We start from the raw sequence: 26,895 nt of genomic DNA, 5'->3' as shown, positions 1-26,895 counted from the left end.
CTATGGGGTCCTAATGGTGCCATTAATGGGGTCCCTATGGGGTCCTTAAGGTGCCATTAGTGGGATCGATACCTATGGGGTCTTTATGGGGTGACCCCATTGCCATTAATGGGGTCCATCCCTATGGGGTCCTTAAGGTGCCATTAATGGGGTCCCTATGGGGTCCTAATGGTGCCATTAATGGGATCCATCCCTATGGGGTCCTTATGGGGTGACCCCATTGCCATTAATGGGGTCCCTATGGGGTCGTAATGGTGCCATTAATGGGATCGATCCCTATGGGGTCCCTATGGGGTGACTCCATTGCTGTTAATGGGGTCCTTATGGGGTGACCCTATTGCCATTAATGGGATCCCTATGGGGTCCTAATGGTGCCATTAATGGGATCGATCCCTATGGGATCCTTATGGGGTGACCCCATTGCCATTATTGGGGTCCCTATGGGGTCTTTATGGGGTGACCCCATTGCCATTAATGGGGTCCTTATGGGGTCCTAATGGTGCCATTAATGGGATCGATCCCTATGGGGTCCCTATGGGGTGACCCCATTGTTGTTAATGGGGTCCTTATGGGGTGACCCTATTGCCATTAATGGGATCCCTATGGGGTCCTAATGGTGCCATTAATGAGGTCCATCCCTATGGGATCCTTATGGGGTGACCCCATTACCCTTATTGGGGTCCCTATGGGGTCTTTATGGGGTAACCCCATTGCCATTAATGGGGTCCCTATGGGGTCGTAATGGTGCCATTAATGGGGTCCCTATGGGGTCCCTATGGGGTGACCCCATTGCCATTAATGGGGTCCCTATGGGGTCCTTAAGGTGCCATTAATGGGATCGATACCTATGGGGTCCCTATGGGGTCCTTATGGGGTGACCCCATTGCATTTAATGGGGTCCTTATGGGGTAACCCCATTGCCATTAATGGGGTCCCTATGGGATCCTTATGGGGTGACCCCATTGCCCTTATTGGGGTCCCTATGGGGTCTTTATGGGGTAACCCCATTGCCATTAATGGGGTCCTTATGGGGTCCTAATGGTGCCATTAATGGGGTCCCTATGGGGTCCTTATGGGGTGACCCCATTGCCATTAATGAGGTCCTTATGGGGTGACCCTATTGCCATTAATGGGATCCCTATGGGGTCCTAATGGTGCCATTAATGGGGTCCATCCCTATGGGATCCTTATGGGGTGACCCCATTGCCCTTATTGGGGTCCCTATGGGGTCTTTATGGGGTAACCCCATTGCCATTAATGGGGTCCTTATGGGGTCCTAATGGTGCCATTAATGGGGTCCATCCCTATGGGATCCTTATGGGGTGACCCCATTGCCCTTATTGGGGTCCCTATGGGGTCTTTATGGGGTGACCCTATTGCCATTATTGGGGTCCCTATGGGGTCCTAATGGTGCCATTAATGGGGTCCCTATGGGGTCCTAATGGTGCCATTAATGGGATCGATCCCTATGGGGTCCCTATGGGGTCTTTATGGGGTCCTAATGGTGCCATTAATGGGGTCCCTATGGGGTGACCCCATTGCCATTAATGGGGTCCTTATGGGGTAACCCCATTGCCATTAATGGGGTCCCTATGGGGTCGTAATGGTGCCATTAATGGGATCCATCCCTATGGGGTCCTTATGGGGTGACCCCATTACCACTTATGGGGTCCCTATGGGGTCCTAATGGTGCCATTAATGGGATCGATCCCTATGGGGTCCCTATGGGGTGACCCCATTGCCATTAATGGGGTCCTTATGGGGTAACCCCATTGCCATTAATGGGGTCCCTATGGGGTCCTAATGGTGCCATTAATGGGATCCATCCCTATGGGGTCCTTATGGGGTGACCCCATTACCACTTATGGGGTCCCTATGGGGTCCTAATGGTGCCATTAATGGGATCGATCACTATGGGGTCCCTATGGGGTGCCCCATTGCCATTAATGGGGTCCCTATGGGGTCCTTATGGGGTAACCCCATTGCCATTAATGGGGTCCCTATGGGGTCCTATGGGGTGACCCCATTGCTGTTAATGGGGTCCCTATGGGGTCCTATGGGGTGACCCCATTGCATTTAATGGGGTCCTTATGGGGTAACCCCATTGCCATTAATGGGGTCCCTATGGGGTCCTTATGGGGTGACCCCATTGCCATTAATGGGGTCCCTATGGGGTCGTAATGGTGCCATTAATGGGATCGATCCCTATGGGGTCCTTATGGGGTGACCCCATTGCCGTTATTGGGGTCCCTATGGGGTCCTTAATGTGCCATTAATGGGATCGATCCCTATGGGGTCCCTATGGGGTCTTTATGGGGTGACCCCATTGCCATTAATGGGGTCCATCCCTATGGGGTCCTAATGGTGCCATTAATGGGGTCCCTATGGGGTCCTATGGGGTGACCCCATTGCATTTAATGGGGTCCTTATGGGATCCTTATGGGGTGACCCCATTGCCGTTAATGGGGTCCCTATGGGGTCCTTAAGGTGCCATTAATGGGATCGATCCCTATGGGGTCCCTATGGGGTGACTCCATTGCTGTTAATGGGGTCCTTATGGGGTGACCCTATTGCCATTAATGGGATCCCTATGGGGTCCTAATGGTGCCATTAATGGGGTCCATCCCTATGGGGTCCCTATGGGGTCCTTAAGGTGCCATTAATGGGGTCCCTATGGGATCCTTATGGGGTGACCCCATTGCCCTTATTGGGGTCCCTATGGGGTAACCCCATTGCCATTAATGGGGTCCCTATGGGGTCCTTAAGGTGCCATTAATGGGATCCATCCCTATGGGGTCCCTATGGGGTCTTTATGGGGTGACCCCATTGCCATTAATGGGATCCATCCCTATGGGGTCCTTAAGGTGCCATTAATGGGGTCCCTATGGGGTCCTAATGGTGCCATTAATGGGATCCATCCCTATGGGGTATTATGGGGTGACCCCATTACCACTTATGGGGTCCCTATGGGGTCCTAATGGTGCCATTAATGGGATCGATCCCTATGGGGTCCCTATGGGGTGACCCCATTGCCATTAATGGGGTCCTTATGGGGTGACCCTATTGCCATTAATGGGATCCCTATGGGGTCCTAATGGTGCCATTAATGGGGTCCATCCCTATGGGATCCTTATGGGGTGACCCCATTGCCCTTATTGGGGTCCCTATGGGGTCTTTATGGGGTAACCCCATTGCCATTAATGGGGTCCCTATGGGGTCCTAATGGTGCCATTAATGGGATCGATCCCTATGGGGTCCCTATGGGGTCTTTATGGGGTCCTAATGGTGCCATTAATGGGGTCCCTATGGGGTGACCCCATTGCCATTAATGGGGTCCTTATGGGGTAACCCCATTGCCATTAATGGGGTCCCTATGGGGTCGTAATGGTGCCATTAATGGGATCGATCCCTATGGGGTCCCTATGGGGTGACTCCATTGTTGTTAATGGGGTCCTTATGGGGTGACCCCATTGCCATTAATGGGATCCCTATGGGGTTCTAATGGTGCCATTAATGGGGTCCCTATGGGATCCTTATGGGGTGACCCCATTGCCATTAATGGGGTCCCTATGGGGTCCTAATGGTGCCATTAATGGGGTCCCTATGGGGTCCTTATGGGGTGACCCCATTGCCATTAATGGGGTCCCTATGGGGTCCTTAAGGTGCCATTAATGGGATCGATCCCTATGGGGTCCCTATGGGGTGACCCCATTGCTGTTAATGGGGTCCTTTTGGGGTGACCCCATTGCCATTAATGGGATCCCTATGGGGTCCTAATGGTGCCATTAATGGGGTCCCTATGGGGTGACCCCATTGCCATTAATGGGGTCCTTATGGGGTTAACCCCATTGTCATTTATGGGATCCCAATGGGGTCCTAATGGTGCCGTTAATGGGGTCCCTATGGGGTCCTTATGGGGTGACCCCATTGCCATTAATGGGGTCCCTATGGGGTCCTAATGATGGTTAATGGGGTCCCTATGGGGTCTTTATGGGGTGACCCCATTGCCATTAATGGGGTCCCTATGGGGTCCTTAAGGTGCCATTAATGGGGTCCCTATGGGGTCCTTATGGGGTGACCCCATTGCCGTTAATGGGGTCCCTATGGGGTCCTATGGGGTTGGGGGTCCTATGGGGTTTCTTATGGGGTTTGAAGGTCTTATGGGGTCCTTATGGGATGTTGGCATTGGGTTATTATGGGATGGCATTAATGGGATCATTATGGGATGTTGGTTATGGGGACAATGTGGGGCGGTGGCACTTTGTTTCCTGAGGAAATAATGAGCTCGTTAGCGGCCTTCGTTAATGGGATCGGGGGGGGGGATGTGGGGCTGTGCCCTATAGGATCCCATGTCCTCTATGGGGCTGTGCCCTATAGGATCCCATGTCCTCTATGGGGCTGTGCCCTATAGGATCCCATGTTCTCTATGGGGCCGTGCCCTATAGCAATGGGGCTGTGCCCTATAGGACTCCATGTCCTCTATGGGGCCGTGCCCTATAGCAATGGGGCTGTGCCCTATAGGATGCCATGCCCTCTATGGGGCCGTGCCCTATAGGATGCTGTGTCCTCTATGGGACTCCATGTCCTCTATGGGGCCATGCCCTATAGCAATGGGGCTGTGCCCTATAGGACTCCATGTTCTCTATGGGGCCGTGCCCTATAGCAATGGGGCTGGGCCCTATAGGATCCCATGTCCTCTATGGGGCTGTGCCCTATAGCAATGGGGCCGTGCCCTATAGGATGCCATGTCCTCTATGGGGCTGTGCCCTATAGGATCCCATGTCCTCTATGGGGCCATGCCCTATAGCAATGGGCCTGTGCCCTATAGGATCCCATGTCCTCTATGGGGCTGTGCCCTATAGCAATGGGGCTGTGCCCTATAGGATCCCATGTCCTCTATGGGGCCATGCCCTATAGCAATGGGGCTGTGCCCTATAGGACTCCATGTTCTCTATGGGGCCGTGCCCTATAGCAATGGGGCTGTGCCCTATAGGATCCCATGTCCTCTATGGGGCCGTGTCCTCTATGGGGCGGTGCCCCACAGCAGCTCTCTTGGGGTCAGAGATGACACCATCCGGATGCAGCGGGGACGTCCCCATAGCCGTCCCATAGCTGCCCCATAGGCGACCCCATATCCGCCCCACATCCGGCCACCCCCCCCCCCCCGTCCTTATATCCGTCCCATATCCCCCCCCTGGCCCTATATCCACCCTATATCCCCCCATATCCCCCTATATCCACCCTATATCCCCCATATCCCCCCATATCCCCCTATATCCCCCATATCCCCCTATATCCCCCATATCCCCCTATATCCCCCCCATATCCCCCCATATCCCCCCTATATCCCCCCTATATCCCCCCATATCCCCCCTATATCGCCCCATATCCCCCCCATATCCCCCTATATCCCCTCTATATCCCCCTATATCCGCCCTATATCCCCCCTATCCTATATCGCCCTCATATCCCCCCATATCCCCCTATATCCCCTCTATATCCCCCCCTATATCCCCCCTATATCCATAAACACCTATATCCCCCCATATCCCCCATATCCCCCCATATCCCCCCTATATCCCCCCTATATCCCCCCTATATCCCCATATTCCCCCCATATCCCCCTATACCCCCATATCCCCCCATATCCCCCTATATCCCCCATATCCCCCTCTATCCGCCCTCTATCCCCCTATATCCCCCCCTATATCCCCCATATCCCCCCTATATCCCCCCATATCCCCCCCATATCCCCCATATCCCCCCTATATCCCCCCATATCCCCCCATATCCCCCATATCCCCCCTAAATCCCCCCATATCCCCCCCATATCCCCCTATATCCCCCCCATATCCCCCTATATCCCCTCTATACCCCCCTATATACCCCTATATCCCCCCATATCCCCCCTATATCCCCCCATATATCCCCTATATCCCCCATATCTCCCCATATATCCCCCCATATCCCCCCATATCCCCCCTATATCCCCTATATCCCCCCTATATCCCCTATATCCCCTATATCCCCTATTACCCCCCCCCCTATATGATCTCATCCTCGTCCCACGCGTGTCCCATCCCCCCCCCACGTGAATTCCCGGAAGGAGAAGCGAAACCTCGCGGATTTCCGCCCTAAAGGGGGGGGGGGGCGGAGGGGGGGGGGGGTCCCTATGGGTTCCTTATGGGGCCACCCCATTGCCTTTAAGGGGGTCCCTATGGGGTCCTTAACCCCACTGATGTTAATGGGGTCCTTATGGGGTCCCTATGGGGTCCTTAAGGTGACATTAATAGGGTCCTTATGGGGTCCCAATGGGGTCCTTATGGGGTCCCTATGGGGCCCTTATGGGTTCCCTATAGGGTCCTTATGGGGTGACCCCATTGCCATTATGTGGTCCTTATGGGGTCCCTATTGTTCCCTATGGGGTCCCTATGGGGTCCCTATGGCGTCCCTATGGGGTCCTTATGGGGGTCCCTATGGGGTCCTTATGGGGTGACCCCATTGCCCTTAATGGGGTCCCTATGGGGTCCTTATGAGTTCCCTATGGGGTCCTTATGGGGTCCCTGTTGTTCCTTATGGGGTCCCTATGGGGTTCCTGTGGGGTCCTTATGGGGTGACCCCATTGCCCTTAATGGGGTCCCTATGGGGTCCTTAACCCCATTGCTATTAATGGGGTCCCTATGGGGTCCTTATGGGGTCCTTATGGGTTCCTTATGGGGTCCCTATGGGGTCTCTATGGGTTCCTTATGGGGTCACCCCATTGCCCTTAATGTGGTCCCTATTGTTTCCTTATGGGGTTCCTATGGGGTCCCTATGTGGTCCCTATGGGGTCCTTATGGGGTCCCTATGGTTCCCTTTGGGGTCGTTATGGGGTGACCCCATTGCCGTTAATGGGGTCCTTATGGGGTCCCTATGGGGTCCTTATGGGGCCCTTATGGTTCATTATGGGGTCCCTATGGGGTCCCTATGGTTCCTTATGGGGTCCCTATGGGTCCCTATGGTTCCTTATGGGGTCCCTATGGTTCCTTATGGGGTCCCTATGGGGTCCCTATGGGTTCCTTATGGGGTCCCTATGGGGTCCCTATGTTCCCTATGGGGTCCCTATGGGTTCCTTATGGGGTCCCTAAGGGGTCCCTACGGTTCCCTATGGGGTCCCTATGGGTCCCTATGGGTTCCTTATGGGGTCCTTATGGGGTCCCTATGGGGTCCCTATAGTTCCCTATGGGGTCCCCCTATTGCTGTTGTTGCTGAGGAACAAAAGTCCCCAAAAAGGGGGAATTTAAAGCAAAACCGGATCTGAAACCCACGAGTTTATGGGATGGAAGTCACGTGGTGACGTCATATGGGGGGGGGGGGGGCTATAGGGCTGAGATCTGCCCCATATAGGGGCTATAGGGCTGAGAACTGCCCCATATAGGGGCTATAGGGCTGAAATCTGCCCTATATGGGGGCTATAGGACCGAGATCTGCCCCATATAGGGGCTATAGGGCCGAGAACTGCCCCATATAGGGACTATAGGGCTGAGATCTGCCCCATATTGGGGCTATAGGGCTGAAATCTGCCCCATAATGGGGCTATAGGGCTGAAATCTGCCCTATATGGGGGCTATAGGGTTGAGAACTGCCCCATATAGGGGCTATAGGGCTGAGAACTGCCCCATATTGGGGTTATAGGGCTGAGAACTGCCCCATATAGGGGCTATAGGGCTGAGAGCTGCCCCATATAGGGGCTATAGGGCCGAGAACTGCCCCATATTGGGGCTATAGGGCCGAGAACTGCCCCATATAGGGGTTATAGGGCCGAGAACTGCCCCATATAGGGGCTATAGGGCTGAGAACTGCCCCATATAGGGGTTATAGGGCTGAGAACTGCCCCATATAGGGTCTATAGGGCTGAGAACTGCCCCATATAGGGGCTATAGGGCTGAGAACTGCCCCATATAGGGGTTATAGGGCCGAGAACTGCCCCATATAGGGGCTATAGGGCTGAGAACTGCCCCATATAGGGGTTATAGGGCTGAGAACTGCCCCATATAGGGGCTATAGGGCTGAGATCTGCCCCATATAGGGGCTATAGGGCTGAGATCTGCCCCATATAGGGGCTATAGGGCTGAGAACTGCCCCATATAGGGGCTATAGGGCTGAGAACTGCCCCATATAGGGGCTATAGGGCCGAGAACTGCCCCATATAGGGGCTATAGGGCTGAAATCTGCCCCATATAGGGGTAATAGGGCTGAGAACTGCCCCATATAGGGGCTATAGGGCTGAGATCTGCCCCATATAGGGGCTATAGGGCTGAGAACTGCCCCATATTGGGGTTATAGGGCTGAGAACTGCCCCATATAGGGGCTATAGGGCTGAGATCTGCCCCATATAGGGGCTATAGGGCTGAGATTTGCCCCATATAGGGGCTATAGGGCTGAGAACTGCCCCATATAGGGGCTATAGGGCCGAGAACTGCCCCATATAGGGACTATAGGGCTGAGATCTGCCCCATATAGGAGCTATAGGGTTGAAATCTGCCCCATATAGGGGCTATAGGGCTGAGAACTGCCCCATATAGGGGTTATAGGGCCGAGAACTACCCCATATAGGGCTATAGGGCTGAGAACTGCCCCATATAGGGGTTATAGGGCTGAGAACTGCCCCATATAGGGGTTATAGGGCCGAGAACTGCCCCATATAGGGGCTATAGGGCTGAGATCTGCCCCATATAGGGGCTATAGGGCCGAGAACTGCCCCATAATGGGGCTATAGGGCTGAGAACTGCCCCATATAGGGGCTATAGGGCTGAGAACTGCCCCATATAGGGGCTATAGGGCCGAGAACTGCCCCATATAGGGGTTATAGGGCTGAGAACTGCCCCATATAGGGGCTATAGGGCCGAGAACTGCCCCATAATGGTGTTATAGGGCTGAGATCTGCCCCATATTGGGGCTATAGGGCCGAGAACTGCCCCATATTGGAGCTATAGGGCTGAAATCTGCCCCATATCGGGGTAATAGGGCTGAGATCTGCCCCATATAGGGGCTATAGGGCTGAGAACTGCCCCATATAGGGGTTATAGGGCCGAGAACTGCCCCATATAGGGTCTATAGGGCTGAGAACTGCCCCATATAGGGGCTATAGGGCTGAGATCTGCCCCATATTGGGGCTATAGGGCTGAGAACTGCCCCATATAGGGGCTATAGGGCTGAGAACTGCCCCATATAGGGACTATAGGGCTGAGAACTGCCCCATATAGGAGCTATAGGGCTGAGATCTGCCCCATATAGGGGCTATAGGGCTGAGATCTGCACCATATAGGGGTTATAGGGCCGAGAACTGCCCCATATAGGGGCTATAGGGCTGAAATCTGCCCCATATAGGGGCTATAGGGCTGAGAACTGCCCCATATAGGGGTTATAGGGCTGAGAACTGCCCCATATAGGAGCTATAGGGCTGAGATCTGCCCCATATAGGGGCTATAGGGCTGAGATTTGCCCCATATAGGGGCTATAGGGCCGAGAACTGCCCCATATAGGGGTTATAGGGCTGAGAGCTGCCCCATATAGGGGCTATAGGGCTGAGAACTGCCCCATATAGGGGTTATAGGGCTGAGAACTGCCCCATATAGGGGCTATAGGGCTGAGAACTGCCCCATATAGGGGTTATAGGGCCGAGAGCTGCCCCATATAGGGGCTATAGGGCCGAGAACTGCCCCATATAGGGGCTATAGGGCTGAAATCTGCCCCATATAGGAGCTATAGGGCTGAGAACTGCCCCATAGAGGGGTTATAGGGCTGAGAACTGCCCCATATAGGGACTATAGGGCTGAGATCTGCCCCATATTGGGGCTATAGGGCTGAGAACTGCCCCATATTGATCCTATAGGGCCGAACCCATCCGTACCCCATAGAGGATCCCATATAGGATCCCCACCCCATATAGGATCCCATATAGGATCAGGATCCCATATAGGATCCCATATAGGATCCCTCCCCCCATCCCGGGGAATTCCCCGTTCCAAAGTCCCCCCCATCCCGGAATTTCCCCCCCCCGCCCCATATCCGACCCCCCCGCCCCACATCGGGGTGGGACTCGATCTCTTATAGGGCCGCAATGGAAATAGGGGCGGGTCCTATGGGGCGGGGGGGGGGCGGAGATAGAAAGAGCGGAACGAGGTTGTGGGGCGGCTGCGGGGAGCTGAGCCTATAGGGGAGCTGACCCTATAGAGGAGCTGACCCTATAGGGGAGCTGACCCTATAGAGGAGCTGACCCTATAGAGGAGCTGACCCTATAGGGGACCTGACCCTATAGAGGAGCTGACCCTATAAAGGAGCTGACCCTATAGAGGAGCTGATCCTATAAGGGAGCTGACCCTATAAGGGGGCTGACCTTATAAGGGGGGCTGACCCTATAAGGGAGCTGACCCTATAAGGGAGCTGACCCTATAGGGGAGCTGACCCTATAGAGGAGCTGACCCTATAGGGAAGCTGACCCTATAAGGGAGCTGACCCTATAGGGGAGCTGACCCTATAGAGGAGCTGACCCTATAGGGGAGCTGACCCTATAGAGGAGCTGACCCTATAGAGGAGCTGACCCTATAAGGGGAGCCGACCCTATAAGGGGGGCTGACCCTATAAAGGAGCTGACCCTATAGAGGAGCTGACCCTATAGGGGAGCCGACCCTATAAGGGAGCCGACCCTATAAGGGGGCTGACCCTATAAGGGAGCTGACCCTATAGGGGAGCTGACCCTATAAGGGGGCTGACCCTATAAGGGAGCTGACCCTATAAGGGGGCTGACCCTATAAGGGGGGCTGACCCTATAAGGGGGCCGACCCTATAAGGGGGCTGACCCTATAAGGGTCCATTGCCTGGAGAGGTTCTGATTGGACCACACTGGATCTTATTGGACCCCATTGGACCCTATTGGACCCCACTGGACCCTATTGGACCCCACTGGATCCTATTGGACCCTATTGGACCCCACTGGATCCTATTGGACCCCATTGGACCCTATTGGACCCCACTGGATCCTACTGGACCCCATTGGAACCTATTGGATCATAACTGACCCCATTGGATCCCAGTTGGACCCCATTGGATCCTAATTGACCCCATTGGACCCCATTGGATCATAACTGACCCCATTGGATCCCATTGGACCCCATTGGATCCTATTGGACCCCATTGGACCCCATTGGACCCCATTGGATCCCATTGGACCCCATTGGATCCTATTGGACCCCATTGGATCCTATTAGACCTCACTGGATCCTATTGGACCCCACTGGATCCTACTGGACCCCATTGGATCCTACTGGACCCCATTGGACCCTATTGGATCATAACTGACCCCATTGGATCCCATTGGACCCCATTGGATCCCATTGGACCCCATTGGATCCTATTGGACCTCACTGGATCCTATTGGACCCCACTGGATCATAACTGACCCCATTGGATCCTATTGGATCTTACTGGACCCCATTGGACCCCACTGGATCCTAATAGACCCCACTGGACCCTATTGGACCCCATTGGATCATAACTGACCCCATTGGACCCTATTGGACCCTATTGGATCATAACTGATCCTATTGGACCCCATTGGACCCTATTGGACCCTACTGGACCCCATTGGACCCTATTGGACCCCACTGGATCCTAATAGACCCCATTGGATCCTAATTGGATCATAACTGACCCCATTGGACCCTATTGGACCCCATTGGATCCCACTGGACCCCATTGGATCCTATTGGACCCCATTGGATCCTAATAGGACCCCATTGGACCCCATTGGATCCCATTGGACCCCATTGGATCCTAGTGGACCCCACTGGATCCTAATAGACCCCATTGGATCCTATTGGACCCCATTGGAACCCATTGGATCATAACTGACCCCACTAGATCCTATTAGACCCCATTGGATCCTATTGGACCCCATTGGATCCTATTGGACCCCATTGGATCATAACTGACCCCATTGGACCCCATTGGATCCCATTGGACCCCATTGGACCCTACTGGACCCCATTGGATCCTATTGGACCCCATTGGACCCCAAAGTTGTGGGGCGCCCCATAGGATCCCATGATGTTCACCGACCCCATAAAACACCGCAGCGCTGCCCCACTGCTGCTGGGCTGCATCAGTGTGCTCACAGGTAATGGGGGAATTAATGGGGTTATGGGGAATTAATGGGGTTATGGGGGAATTAATGGGGTTATGGGGTAATTAATGGGGTATGGGGGAATTAATGGGGTTATGGGGGAATTAATGGGGTATGGGGGAATTAATGGGGTTATGGGGGAATTAATGGGGTTATGGGGGAATTAATGGGGTTATGGGGGAATTAATGGGGTTATGGGGGAATTAATGGGGTATGGGGGAATTAATGGGGTATGGGGAGTTATGGGGTTATGGGGGAATTAATGGGGTTATGGGGTATGGGGTTATGGGGGAATTAATGGGGTATGGGGGAATTAATGGGGTTATGGGGGAATTAATGGGGTATGGGGGAATTAATGGGGTATGGGGGAATTAATGGGGTTATGGGGTATGGGGTTATGGGGAGTTATGGGGTTATGGGGGAATTAATGGGGTGTGGGGGAATTAATGGGGTGTGGGGGAATTAATGGGGTTATGGGGGAATTAATGGGGTTATGGGGTATTTAATGGGGTTATGGGGTAATTAATGGGGTATGGGGGAATTAATGGGGTATGGGGGAATTAATGGGGTTATGGGGGAATTAATGGGGTATAGGGGAATTAATGGGGTTATGGGGGAATTAATGGGGTTATGGGGAATTAATGGGGTTATGGGGGAATTAATGGGGTTATGGGGTATTTAATGGGGTTATGGGGTAATTAATGGGGTATGGGGGAATTAATGGGGTATGGGGGAATTAATGGGGTTATGGGGGAATTAATGGGGTATAGGGGAATTAATGGGGTTATGGGGGAATTAATGGGGTTATGGGGAATTAATGGGGTTATGGGGGAATTAATGGGGTTATGGGGGAATTAATGGGGTATGGGGGAATTAATGGGGTTATGGGGGAATTAATGGGGTATAGGGGAATTAATGGGGTTATGGGGGAATTAGTGGGGTTATGGGGTAATTAATGGGGTTATGGGGGAATTAATGGGGTTATGGGGTAATTAATGGGGTTATGGGGGAATTAATGGGGTATGGGGGAATTAATGGGGTATGGGGGAATTAATGGGGTATGGGGGAATTAATGGGGTATGGGGGAATTAATGGGGTATAGGGGAATTAATGGGGTATGGGGGAATTAATGGGGTATGGGGGAATTAATGGGGTATAGGGGAATTAATGGGGTATGGGGGAATTAATGGGGTATAGGGGAATTAATGGGGTATAGGGGAATTAATGGGGTATGGGGGAATTAATGGGGTTACGGGGGAATTAATGGGGTTATGGGGTAATTAATGGGTTATGGGGGAATTAATGGGGTATAGGGTTATGGGGTTATGGGGGAATTAATGGGGTTATGGGATAATTAATGGGGTTATGGGATAATTAATGGGGTTATGGGGGAATTAATGGGGTTATGGGGTAATTAATGGGGTATGGGGGAATTAATGGGGTTATGGGGGAATTAATGGTGTTATGGGGTATGGGGTTATGGGGGAATTAATGGGGTATGGGGGAATTAATGGGGTTATGGGGGGTAATGGGGTTATGGGGTAATTAATGGGGTTATGGGGTAATTAATGGGGTTATGGGGGAATTAATGGGGTATGGGGGAATTAATGGGGTTACGGGGTATGGGGTTATGGGGAGTTATGGGGTTATGGGGGAATTAATGGGGTATGGGGGAATTAATGGGGTATGGGGGAATTAATGGGGTATAGGGTTATGGGGTTATGGGGAGTTATGGGGTTATGGGGTAATTAATGGGGTATGGGGGAATTAATGGGGTTATGGGGGAATTAATGGGGTTATGGGGGAATTAATGGGGTATAGGGTTATGGGGTTATGGGGAGTTATGGGGTTATGGGGGAATTAATGGGGTATGGGGGAATTAATGGGGTTATGGGGGAATTAATGGGGTATAGGGTTATAGGGTCACAGGGTTATGGGGTTATGGGGTCACTTATGGGGTTATGGGGTCACTTATGGGGTTATGGGGTCACTTATGGGGTCACTTATAGGGCACAGCTATGGGGTTATGGGGTCACTTATGGGGCTGTGGGGTCACTTATGGGGTTATGGGGTCACTTATGGGGTTATGGGGTCATTTATGGGGTTATGGGGTCATTTATGGGGTTATGGGGTCACTTATGGGGTTATGGGGTCGCTTATGGGGTTATGGGGTCATTTATGGGGTTATGGGGTCGCTTATGGGGTTATGGGGTCATTTATGGGGTTATGGGGTCGCTTATGGGGTTATGGGGTCATTTATGGGGTTATGGGGTCGCTTATGGGGTTATGGGGTCATTTATGGGGTTATGGGGTCGCTTATGGGGTTATGGGGTCATTTATGGGGTTATGGGGTCATTTATGGGGTTGTGGGGTCACTTATGGGGTCACTTATGGGTTTATGGGGTCACTTATGGGGTTATGGGGTCACTTATGGGGTCACTTATGGGGTTATGGGGTCACTTATGGGGTTATGGGGTCGCTTATGGGGTTATGGGGTCATTTATGGGGTTATGGGGTCACTTATGGGGTCACTTATGGGTTTATGGGGTCACTTATGGGGTTGTAGGGTCACTTATGGGGTTGTGGGGTCACTTATGGGGTTATGGGGTCACTTATGGGGTTATGGGGTCATTTATGGGGTCACTTATGGGGTTATGGGGTCACTTATGGGGTTATGGGGTCACTTATGGGGTTATGGGGTCATTTATGGGGTCACTTATGGGGTTATGGGGTCTCTTATAAGGCACAGCTATGGGGTTATGGGGTCACTTATGGGGTTATGGGGTCACTTATGGGGTTGTGGGGTCACTTATGGGGTCACTTATGGGGTTATGGGGTCACTTATGGGTTTATGGGGTCACTTATGGGGTTGTGGGGTCACTTATGGGGTCACTTATGGGGTTATGGGGTCACTTATGGGGTTATGGGGTCACTTATGGGGTTATGGGGTCACTTATGGGGTTATGGGGTCATTTATGGGGTCACTTATGGGGTTATGGGGTCTCTTATAAGGCACAGCTATGGGGTTATGGGGTCACTTATGGGGTTATGGGGTCACTTATGGGGTTGTGGGGTCACTTATGGGGTCACTTATGGGGCTATGGGGTCACTTATGGGGTTATGGGTTCACTTATGGGGTTATGGGGTCATTTATGGGGTTATGGGGTCGCTTATGGGGTTATGGGGTCATTTATGGGGTTATGGGGTCACTTATGGGGTTATGGGATCACTTATGGGGTCACTTATGGGGTTGTGGGGTCACTTATGGGGTTATGGGGTCATTTATGGGGTTATGGGGTCACTTATGGGGTCACTTATGGGGTCACTTATGGGGTCACTTATGGGGTCACTTATGGGGTTATGGGGTCACTTATGGGGTTATGGGGTCACTTATGGGGTCACTTATGGGGTTATGGGGTCACTTATGGGGTCCCCATGATCTCCCCCCATCGCAGCCCCCCGTCTCATCTCCCCATCGATCCTTTGGGACCCCCCGGTCCTTTTGGTACGTTACGGTGGTTCCTTTAACATCACGTGCCGGACTTCCTGTCCGAGCGCACCAACTTCCGCCGGAATCGAAACTTCGTCACGTTACGAAGTGAGAACTTCCGGTTCCGCTTGGGAGCTGATGGCGGAGTTACAGGAAGTGACGGAATGGAGGAGCAGCGTGCAGTGCTACTTCCGGTGTGGGACCGGAAGGGATTACGGCAAACAGGAAATGACGGCGTACCGTACGTGGGGGGGGGGGATGGAAACCAATGACCCCCAATGGGACCCAATAGAACCCAATGGGACCCTATAGAACCCAATGGGACCCTATAGGACCCTATAGTACCCTATATAGTACCCTATAGTACCCCATAGAACCCAATGGGACCCAATGGAACCCTATAGCACCCTATAGGACCCTATAGTACCCTATAGTGCCCTATAGTAACCCAATGGAACCCAATGGGTCCCAATGGCACCCTATAGGACCCTATAGCACCCTATATAGTACCCTATAGTACCCCATAGAACCCAATGGAACCCAATGGAACCCTATAGTACCCTATATAGTACCCGATAGTACCCTGTATAGTACCCTATAGTACCCAATGGAACCCTATAGCACCAAATGGGACCCTATAGTACCCTATATAGTACCCTATTGTGCCCCATAGCACCCAATGGAACCCAATGGGACCCAATGGAACCCTATAGTACCCTATAGCACCCAATGGGACCCTATAGCACCCTATAGCACCCTATAGTACCCAATGGAACCCAATGGGACCCCATGGAACCCTATAGCACCCAATGGGACCCTATAGTACCCTATAGTACCCTATAGTACCCCATAGAACCCAATGGAACCCAATGGAACCCAATGGCACCCAATAGCACCCTATAGAACCCTATATAGTACCCTATAGTACTCCATAGAACCCAATGGAACCCAATGGGACCCAATAGAACCCAACGGGACCCCATAGCACCCTATAGGACCCTATAGTACCCTATATAGTACCCTATAGTACCCTATAGTACCCAATGGAACCCTATAGCACCCTATAGGACCCTATAGTACCCTATAGCACCCAATGGAACCCAATGAGACCCAATAGAACCCAATGGGACCCAATAGAACCCAATGGGACCCTATAGGACCCTATAGGACCCTATAGCCCCCTATAGGACCCTATAGTACCCCATAGCACCCAATGGAACCCAATGGGACCCAATAGAACCCAATGGGACCCAATAGAACTCTATAGGACCCTATAGTACCCTATAGGACCCTATAGCCCCCTATAGGACCCTATAGTACCCCATAGCACCCAATGGAACCCAATGGGACCCAACAGAACCCAATGGGACCCTATAGTACCCTATAGTACCCCATAGAACCCAATGGAACCCTATAGCACCCTATAGTATTCTATATAGTACCCTATAGTACTCCTTAGAACCCAATGGAACCCAATGGAACCCAATGGGACCCAATGGAACCCTATAGTACCCTATAGTACACTATATAGTACCCTATAGTACCCAATGGAACCCAATGGGACCCAATGGAACCCTATAGTACACTATAGTACCCTATAGTACCCTACATAGTACCCTATTGTGCCCCATAGCACCCAATGGAACCCAATGGGACCCAATGGAACCCTATAGCACCCTATAGTACCCTATATAGTACCCTATAGTACCCCATAGAACCCAATGGAATCCAATGGAACCCAATGGGACCCTATAGCACCCTATAGTACCCTATATAGTACCCTATAGTACTCCATAGAACCCAATGGAACCCAATGGAACCCAATGGGACCCAATGGAACCCTATAGTACCATATAGCACCCTATATAGTACCCTATAGTACCCTATATAGTACCCTATAGTACCCCATAGAACCCAATGGAACCCAATGGCACCCAATGGAACCCTATAGTACCCTATAGTACCCTATAGTACGCTATATAGTACCCTATAGTACCCTATAGTACCCTATAGTACCCTATATAGTACCCTATAGTACCCTATAGTACCCTATATAGTACCCTATAGTACCCCATAGAACCCAATGGAACCCAATGGCACCCAATGGAACCCTATAGTACCCTATAGTACCCTATATAGTACCCTATAGTACCCCATAGAACCCAATGGAACCCAATGGCACCCAATGGAACCCTATAGTACCCTATAGTACCCTATATAGTACCCTATAGTACCCTATATAGTACCCTATAGTACCCCATAGAACCCAATGGAATCCAATGGAACCCAATGGGGAACCCAATGGCACCCTATAGTACCCTATAGTACCCTATAGCACCCAATAGCACCCTATAGTACCCAATGGCACCCTATGGCACCCAATGGAACCCTATAGCATCCAATGGGACCCTATAGTACCCTATATAGTACCCTATTGTGCCCCATAGAACCCAATGGCACCCAATGGAACCCAATGGCACCCAATAGCACCTTATAGGACCCTATAGAACCCTATATAGTACCCTATAGTACCCCATAGAACCCAATGGAACCCAATGGGACCCAATAGAACCCAACGGGACCCCATAGCACCCTATAGGACCCTATAGTACCCTATATAGTACCCTATAGTACCCTATAGTACCCAATGGAACCCTATAGCCCCCTATAGGACCCTATAGTACCCCATAGCACCCAATGGAACCCAATGGGACCCAATAGAACCCAATGGGACCCAATAGAACCCAATGGGACCCTATAGTACCCTATAGGACCCTATAGCCCCCTATAGGACCCTATAGCCCCCTATAGGACCCTATAGTGCCCCATAGCACCCAATGGAACCCAATGAGACCCAATAGAACCCAATGGGACCCAATAGAACCCAATGGGACCCTATAGGACCCTATAGTACACTATATAGTACCCTATAGTACCCCATAGAACCCAATGGAATCCAATGGAACCCAATGGGACCCTATAACACCCTATAGTACCCTATATAGTACCCTATAGTACCCCATAGAACCCAATGGAATCCAATGGAACCCAATGGGACCCTATAACACCCTATAGTACCCTATATAGTACCCTATAGTGCCCTATAGTACCCTATAGTAACCCAATGGAACCCAGTGGGTCCCAATGGCACCCTATAGTACCCTATAGCACCCTATATAGTACCCTATAGTACCCCATAGAACCCAATGGAATCCAGTGGCATCCAATGGAACCCAATGGGACCCAATGGAACCCTATAGCACCCAATGGGACCCTATAGCACCCTATATAGTGCCCTATTGTGCCCCATAGAACCCAATGGCACCCAATGGAACCCAATGGAACCCAATGACACCCAATAGCACCCTATAGTACCCTATATAGTACCCCATAGAACCCAATGGAACCAAAATGGAAACCAATGGAACCCAATGGGACCCTATAGTACCCTATATTAACCTATATAGTACCCTATAGTACCCTATAGAACCCAATGGAACCCAATGGAACCCAATGGAATCCAATGGAACCCAATGGCACCCAATGGAACCCAATGACACCCCATAGCACCCTATGGTACCCCATAGCACCCAATGGAACCCAATGACACCCCATAGCACCCAATGGAACCCAATGGCACCCAATGGAACTCAATAGCACCCAATGACCCCCAATAGCACCCAATGGCACCCAATGGCATCCTATAGCACCCAATGGAACCCAATGGAACCCCATAGCACCCAATGGAACCCAACAGCACCCAATGACACCCAATAGCACCCTATAGCACCCAATGACACCCCATAGCACCCAATGGCACCCAATGTAACTCAGTGTCCCCTCTCTCCCCCCCTTTAGGCCCATTGGACCCCCCTGTTGTCCCCCCCCTCCCCCCGTTCCGGTCGGGCCGACCCCACCCCGTGTCCTGCCGGGTCCAATGGCACCCTATAGCACCCTATAGCACTCCATAGCACCCAATGGCACCCAATAGAAACCAATGGCACCCAATAGCACCCAATGGATCTCAATAGCACCCAATGGAATCCAATGGAACCCAATAGAACCCAATGGAATCCAATGGAACCCGATGGAACCCAATGGAATCCAATGGAACCCAATGGAATCCAATGGAACCCAATAGAACCCAATGGAACCCAATGGAACCCAATGGAATCCAATGGAATCCAATGGAACCCGATGGAACCCAATGGAATCCAATGGAACCCAATGGCACCCAATAGCACCCTATAGAACCCCATAGCACCCAATGGAACCCAATGGCACCCAATAGAACCCCATAGCACCCAATGACCCCCAATAGCACCCAATGGGACCTAATGGCACCTAATGGGACCCAATGGAACCCAATAGTACCCTATAGAACCCTATAGTACCCTATAGAGCCCTATAGTACCCCATAGTGCCCCATAGCACCCAATGGAACTCAATAGCACCCTATAGTACCCTATAGCACCCCATAGCACCCAATGGAACCCAATGGCACCCTATAGCACCCAACAGCACCCTATAGTACCCCACAGCACCCTATAGCACCCCATAGCACCCCATAGCACCCTATAGCACCCCACAGCACCCCATAGCACCCCATAGCACCCCATAGCACCCTATAGCACCCTATAGCACCCCATAGCACCCTATAGAACCCCATAGCACCCAATGGAACCCAATGGGGAACCCAATGGCACCCAATGGAACCCAATGACACCCCATAGCACCCCATTGACACCCCTTATCCCCTCTCTCCCCCCATTTAGGCCCATTGGACCCCCCTGTTGTCCCCCCCTCCCCCCGTTCCGGTCGGGCCGACCCCACCCCGTGTCCTGCCGGGTCCAATGGCACCCTATAGCACCCTATAGCACCCTATAGCACCCCATAGCACCCAATGGCACCCAATGACACCCAATGGAACTCAATAGCACCCAATGGAAACCAATGGCAGCCAATGGAACCCAATGGAACCCAATGGAATCCAATGGAACCCAATAGAACCCAATGGAATTCAATGGAACCCAATAGAACCCAATGGAATCCAATGGAATCCAATGGAACCCAATGGAATCCAATGGAACCCTATAGCACCCAATGGCACCCAATGGAACCCAATGGGACCCTATTGTACCCTATAGTACCCCATAGCACCCAATGGCACCCAATGGAACCCAATGGCACCCTATAGTACCCTATATTACCCTATATAGTACCCTACAGTACCCCATAGAACCCAATGGAACCCAATGGAACCCAATGGAATCCAATGGAACCCAATGGAACCCAATGGGACCCTATAGTACCCTATAGTACCCCATAGTGCCCCATAGCACCCAATGGCACCCAATGGAACTCAATAGCACCCTATAGCACCCAATGACCCCCAATGGAACCCAATGGGACCCTATAGTACCGTATAGTACCCCATAGTGCCCCATAGTGCCCCATAGCACCCAATGGCACCCAATAGCACCCAATGGAACCCAACAGCACCCAATGACACCCTATAGAACCCCATAGCACCCAATGGAACCCAACAGCACCCAATGACACCCAATAGCACCCTATAGCACCCTATAGCACCTCATAGCACCCCATAGCACCCCATAGCACCCTATAGCACCCAATGGCACCCAGTGGCACTCAATAGCACCCAATGGAACCCAATGGAACCCCATAGCACCCAATGGAACCCATAGCACCCTATAGTACCCTATAGCACCCTATAGAACCCCATAGCACCCTATAGTACCCTATAGCACCCTATAGAACCCCATAGCACCCTATAGCACCCCATAGCACCCCATAGCACCCTATAGCACCCCATAGTACCCTATAGCACCCCATAGCACCCAATGACACCCCATAGCACCCTATAGCACCCCATTGACACCCCTTATCCCTCTCTCCCCCCTTTAGGCCCACTGGACCCCCCTGTTGTCCCCCCCCTCCCCCGCTCCGGTCGGGCCGACCCCACCCGGTGTCCTGCCATGTCGGCTCCGTGTTCCCCATCCACAACCTGACCCTGACCCTATTCATGGCCGACACCCCCGTCCCATACAACCGACTTCCGGGATCGGGCCCAATCGGAACCCGAGGACGCCATGATGACACAGGAAGTGACAGCGAGTTTGGAGGACCACGGCAAGAGCGTCGCCTGTCGGGCTGTGTTGGATCTGAGGCCTCACGGGCCGCTCTATGAGAGAGACTCTATGGTGCAGCGCTTGGAGGTCTATGGTGAGATGCGGTCACCCTATAGGCCCTATTGGCCCATAGGCACCCCATAGGCCCCATAGCCACCCTATAGGCCCTATTGGCCCCATAGCCACCCTATAGGCCCCATAGTGACCCTATAGGCCCTATTGACCCATAGGCACCCTATAGGCCCCATAGTCACCCTATAGGCCCCATAGCCACCTTATAGGCCCCCTATTGACCCCATAGCCACCCTATTGACCCCATAGCCACCCCATAGCCACCCATAGTCCCCCTATTGACCCCACAGTCCCCCTATTGACCCCACAGCCACCCTATTGACCCATAGCCACCCCATAGTCTCCCTATTGACCCCATAGTCACCCTATTGACCCCATAGCCACACTGTTGACCCCATAGCCACCCTATTGACCCCATAGCCACACTATTGACCCCATAGTCCCCCTATTGACCCCATAGTCCCCCTATTGACCCCATAGCCACCCCATAGCCACACTATTGACCCCATAGTCCCCCTATTCCCCCCTATCACCCCATTACCCCCTAACCCCCCCTTCTCCCTTTCCAGACTTCCCATATCCCCCCACATTGAGCTGGACCCCCCCAATAACCCCAAAGATCCCAAATCACCTTCGCCTCGAAACGGGCCAAGAGCTGAACGTCACCTGCGCGACCCCAAAAGCTTTTCCTGCCCCAAACATCACCCTATGGACGGACGGGCTGACCCTAAATGGCCGCTATGGGCCGACGGGAGCTATGGGGTCACGGGGTTGTATTGGGATCGGCCTGGGGTGTATAGGGTGACTTGTAGGGCGGCCGTGGGGCCGGAGGAGAAGAGAGAAGAGGTCTGGTGCATGTGGATGGTGAGGGGGGATATGGGGTTAAGGGGTATGGGGGGGATAAAGGGGATATGGGGTGGGTAAGGGGATATGGGGTGGGGGGGGATATGGGGGGGGGGATATGGGTGGGGAGGGATATGGGGTGGGGGGGGGGGGTGGGGGTTGGGGGGGATATGGGGTGAATGAAGGGGATATGGGGTGGGGGGGGATATGGGGTGGGTTAAGGGGATATGGGGTAGATTAAGGGGATATAGGGTGGGGGGGGATATGGGGGGATAAAGGGGATATGGGGTGGGGGGGATATGGGATGGGTTAAGGGGATATGGGGTGGGGGGGTATATGGGGTGGGGGGGGATGTGGGGTGGGAGGGGGATATGGGGGGGATAAAGGGGATATGGGGTGGGTTAAGGGGGTATGGGGTGGGGGGGGATTGGGGTGGAAGGGGGATATGGGGTGGGGAGGGGATATGGGGTGGGGGGGGATATGGGGTTGGGGGGGATATGGGGGGATAAAGGGGATATGGGGTGGGGGGGGATATGGGGGGGGGGATATGGGTGGGGAGGGATATGGGGTGGGTTAAGGGGGATATGGGGTGGGGGGGGGAATGTGGGGTGGGGGGGGATATGGGGTGGGTTAAGGGGATATGGGGTGGGGGGTGAGGAGGTGGGGGTGGATATGGGGTGGGTTTAAGGGGATATAGGGTGGGGGGGGGTGAGGAGGGGGTAGGATATGGGGTGGGGAATATGGGGTGGGGGAGGGATATGGGGTGGGTTAAGGGGGGATATGGGTGGGGGGGGATAAGGGGTGGGTTAAGGGGATATAGGGTGGGGGGGGGAATGTGGGGTTGGGGGGGGATATGGGGTGGGTTAAGGGTGGGATATAGGGTGGGGGGGATATGGGGGGATAAGGGGATATAGGGTGGGGGGCGATATAGGGTGGGGGGGGATATGGGTGGGTTAAGGGAATATAGGGTGGGGGGGGGATGTGGGGTTGGGGGGGATATGGGGTGAATGAGGGGATATGGGGTGGGGAATATGGGGGGTGGAAAGGGATATGGGGTGGTGAAAGGGATATGGGGTGGGGGGAGATATAGGGTGGGTTAAGGGGATATAGGGTGGGGGGTTGAGGAGATGGGGGGGATATGGGGTGGGTGAAGGGGGCATATAGGGTGGGGGGGTGAGAAGGTGGGGGGGATATGGGGTGGGGGAGGGATATGGGATGGGTTAAGGGGATATAGGGTGGGGGGGATATAGGGTGGGTTAAGGGGATATGGGTTGATTAAAGGGATATGGGGTGGGTTAAGGGATATGGGGTGGGGGGGGATATGGGGTGGGGAGGGGGAATGGGGGGGAAAAGGAGATATGGGGTGGTAAGGGGGGATATAGGGTGAGGGGGGATGGGTGGGGGGGATGGGGTGGGTTAAGGGGATATGGGGTGGGTTAAGGGGGTATAGGGTGGGGGGATATGGGGTGGGTTAGGAGATATGGGGTGGGGGGGGGATGTGGGGTTGGGGGGATATGGGTGGTTAAGGGATATGGGGTGGGGGGGGATATGGGGTGGAAGGGGGGATATGGGGTTATGGGTGGGAATATGGGGTGGGGGAGGGATATGGGGTGGGTGAGGGGGGATATAGGGTGGGGGGGTGAGAAGGTTGGGGGGAATATGGGGTGAATGAAGGGGATATGGGGGGGATGAAAGGGATATGGGGTGAATGAAGGGGATATGGGGGGGAAAGGGGATATAGGGTGGGGATTTAGGGTGGATGAAGGGGATATGGGATGGGTTAAGGGTATATAGGGTGGGTTAAGGGTATATGGGGTTGATTTAAAGGGATATGGGGGGGGGTTAAGGGTATATGGGATGGGTTAAGGGTATATAGGGTGGAGGGGAATATAGGGTGGGTTAAGGGGATATGGTGGGTGGGGGGGTATATGGGGTGGGTTAAGGGGATATAGGGTGGGGGAGGGATATGGGGGGGTTAAGGTGATATGGTGGGGGGGGGATGTGGGGTTGGGGGGGATTTGGGGTGGTTAAGGGGATATGGGGTGGGGGGGGACATGTGGGGGTGGGGGGGGTATGGGGTGGGGGGGGATATTGGGTGTGGGGGATATGGGGTGGATTAAGGGGATATAGGGTGGGGGGGGGAATGTGGGGTTGGGGGGGGATATGGGGTGGGGGGGGGATTTAGGGTGGGGGGATATGGGGTGGGGTAAGGTGGATATAGGGTGGGGGGGGCATATGGGGTGGGTTAAGAAGATATGGGGTGTGGGGGGATGTGGGGTTGGGGGTATATGGGGTTGGTTAAGGGAATATAGGGTGGGGGGGGATATAGGGTGGGTTAAAGGGGATATGGGGTGGGGGGGTATATGGGGTGGGTAAGGGTATATGTGGTGGGTTAATGCTCTTGGGGTGGGTGAAGGGTCTATGGGGTGGGTTAAGGGTATATGGGGTAGGGGGGAATATAGGGTGGGTTAAGGGGATATAGGGTGGGTTAAGGGTCTATGGGGTGGGTGAAGGGTCTATGGGGTGTTAAATGGTCTATGGGGTGGTGGGATATGGGGTGGGGTCTATATGAAGCCCTAATTGATCATTGAGATCTATTCTGTGCCCCCCCCCCCATCCCTTCCCCTCCCCCCCCCCAGACTTCCCCCCCCCCAGCTGTCAATCATCCCCCCCTCCCCCCTCCTCCTTGCTCAGCACAACGTTTCCGGTCTGTGTCAGCTGACCGGCGGCAGACCGGAAGGGGCGGGAGCTAAGGTTGCTAGGAGACCGTGGCGCTGATGATGAAGAAGAAGAGCTGGTGTCATGGCGGCCGGCCCCGCTGCCGTTCACGTTAATGGTGGATGAGGGGCACGATGGGACCCGGCTGCGGTGCCAGGCCCGGATGGAACCGGGGGGGCCCAGAAATGGAGCCGGGGACGTGACACTGAACGTCAGCGGTGGGTTATTGGGGGGGGGGGGGTTGTAATATAGGAACACCAGAGATCCCATAGAAAACCCCATAGAAAACCCCATAGAAACCCCATAGAAACCCCATAAATCCCCATATATCCATAGAAAACCCCATAGAAACCCCATAGATTCCTATAGACCCCATAGATCCCATAGAAAATCCCATAGAAGCCCCATAGATCTTATAGAAACCCCATAGATCCCCATAGATGCCATACAAACCCCATAGACCCCATAGAAGCCCCATAGATCCCACAGAAACCCCATAGATCCCCTACAAAACCCCATAGAAACCCACAGATTACATACAAAACCCATAGAAACCCCATAGATCCCATAGATTCCTATAGATCCCATACAAACCCCATAGACACCCCATAGACCTCATAGATCCCATACAAAACCCCATAGATCCCATAAAGAATCCCATAGATCCCATAAAAATCCCATAGAAGCCCCATAGATGCCATAGAAACACCATAGATCCCATAGATCCCATAAAAAACCCATAGAAACCCCATAGATCCCATAAAAAACCATAGACCCCATAAATCCCCATAGATCCCATAAAGAATCCCATAGATCCCATACAAACCCCATAGAAACCCCATAGATGCCATAGATTCCTGTAGACCCCCATAGATCCTATAAAAAATCCCATAGAAGCCCCATATTTCCCATAGAAAACCCATAGAAACCCCATAGGTCCCATAAAAAATCCCATAGAAGCCCCATAGATCTTATAGAAACCCCATAGATCCCCATAGACCCCATACAAACCCCATAGACGCCATAGATCCCATACAAACCCCATAGACCCCCATAGATCCCATATAGATCCCATAGAAGCCCCATAGACCCCATAGATCCCATACAAACTCCATAGACCCCCCAGAGATCCCATACAGATCCCATAGACCCCATAGATCCCATACAAACCCCATAGACCCCCATAGATCCCATATAGATCCCATGGACCCCATAGATCCCATACAAACCCCATAGATGCCATAAAAACCCCATAGATCCATAAAAAAACCCTATAGAAGCCCCATAGATGCCATAGATCTCATGCAGACCCCATAGATCCCATACAAACCCCATAGACCCCATAAACCCCATAGAAACCCCATAGATCCCATAAAAAAACCCCATAGATCCCATAGAAACCCCATAGACCCCATAGATCCCATAGAAACCCTATAGATCCCATAGAAACCCCATAG

At 52.8% G+C, this 26,895-nt stretch overlaps 1 long non-coding RNA gene across 2 annotated transcripts; it reads left to right on the top strand.

Annotated features, from left to right (window-relative positions):
- The first annotated feature begins 10,140 nt into the window (after nt 1-10,140).
- Nucleotides 10,141-25,650, top strand: LOC107307511 (uncharacterized). 2 transcript variants are annotated; one of them, XR_014941812.1, is made up of 5 exons: nt 10,141-12,157; nt 15,619-15,894; nt 21,582-21,899; nt 22,447-22,741; nt 25,360-25,650. It is a non-coding gene; the product is annotated as an uncharacterized LOC107307511 (long non-coding RNA). The 2 variants fall into 2 exon arrangements; XR_014941813.1 differs by lacking the exons at nt 21,582-21,899; nt 22,447-22,741; nt 25,360-25,650 and adding an exon at nt 19,512-20,428.
- Nucleotides 25,651-26,895: the final 1,245 nt, after the last annotated feature.

The sequence above is a fragment of the Coturnix japonica genome, unplaced genomic scaffold, assembly GCF_054131305.1.
Source record: "Coturnix japonica strain WE unplaced genomic scaffold, WE-NBRP24 Scf119, whole genome shotgun sequence".
NCBI classification, from domain to species: Eukaryota; Metazoa; Chordata; class Aves; order Galliformes; family Phasianidae; genus Coturnix; species Coturnix japonica.
The sequence above is the reverse complement of the archived record's forward strand: the minus strand, read 5'-3'. Positions and strand labels throughout refer to the sequence as shown.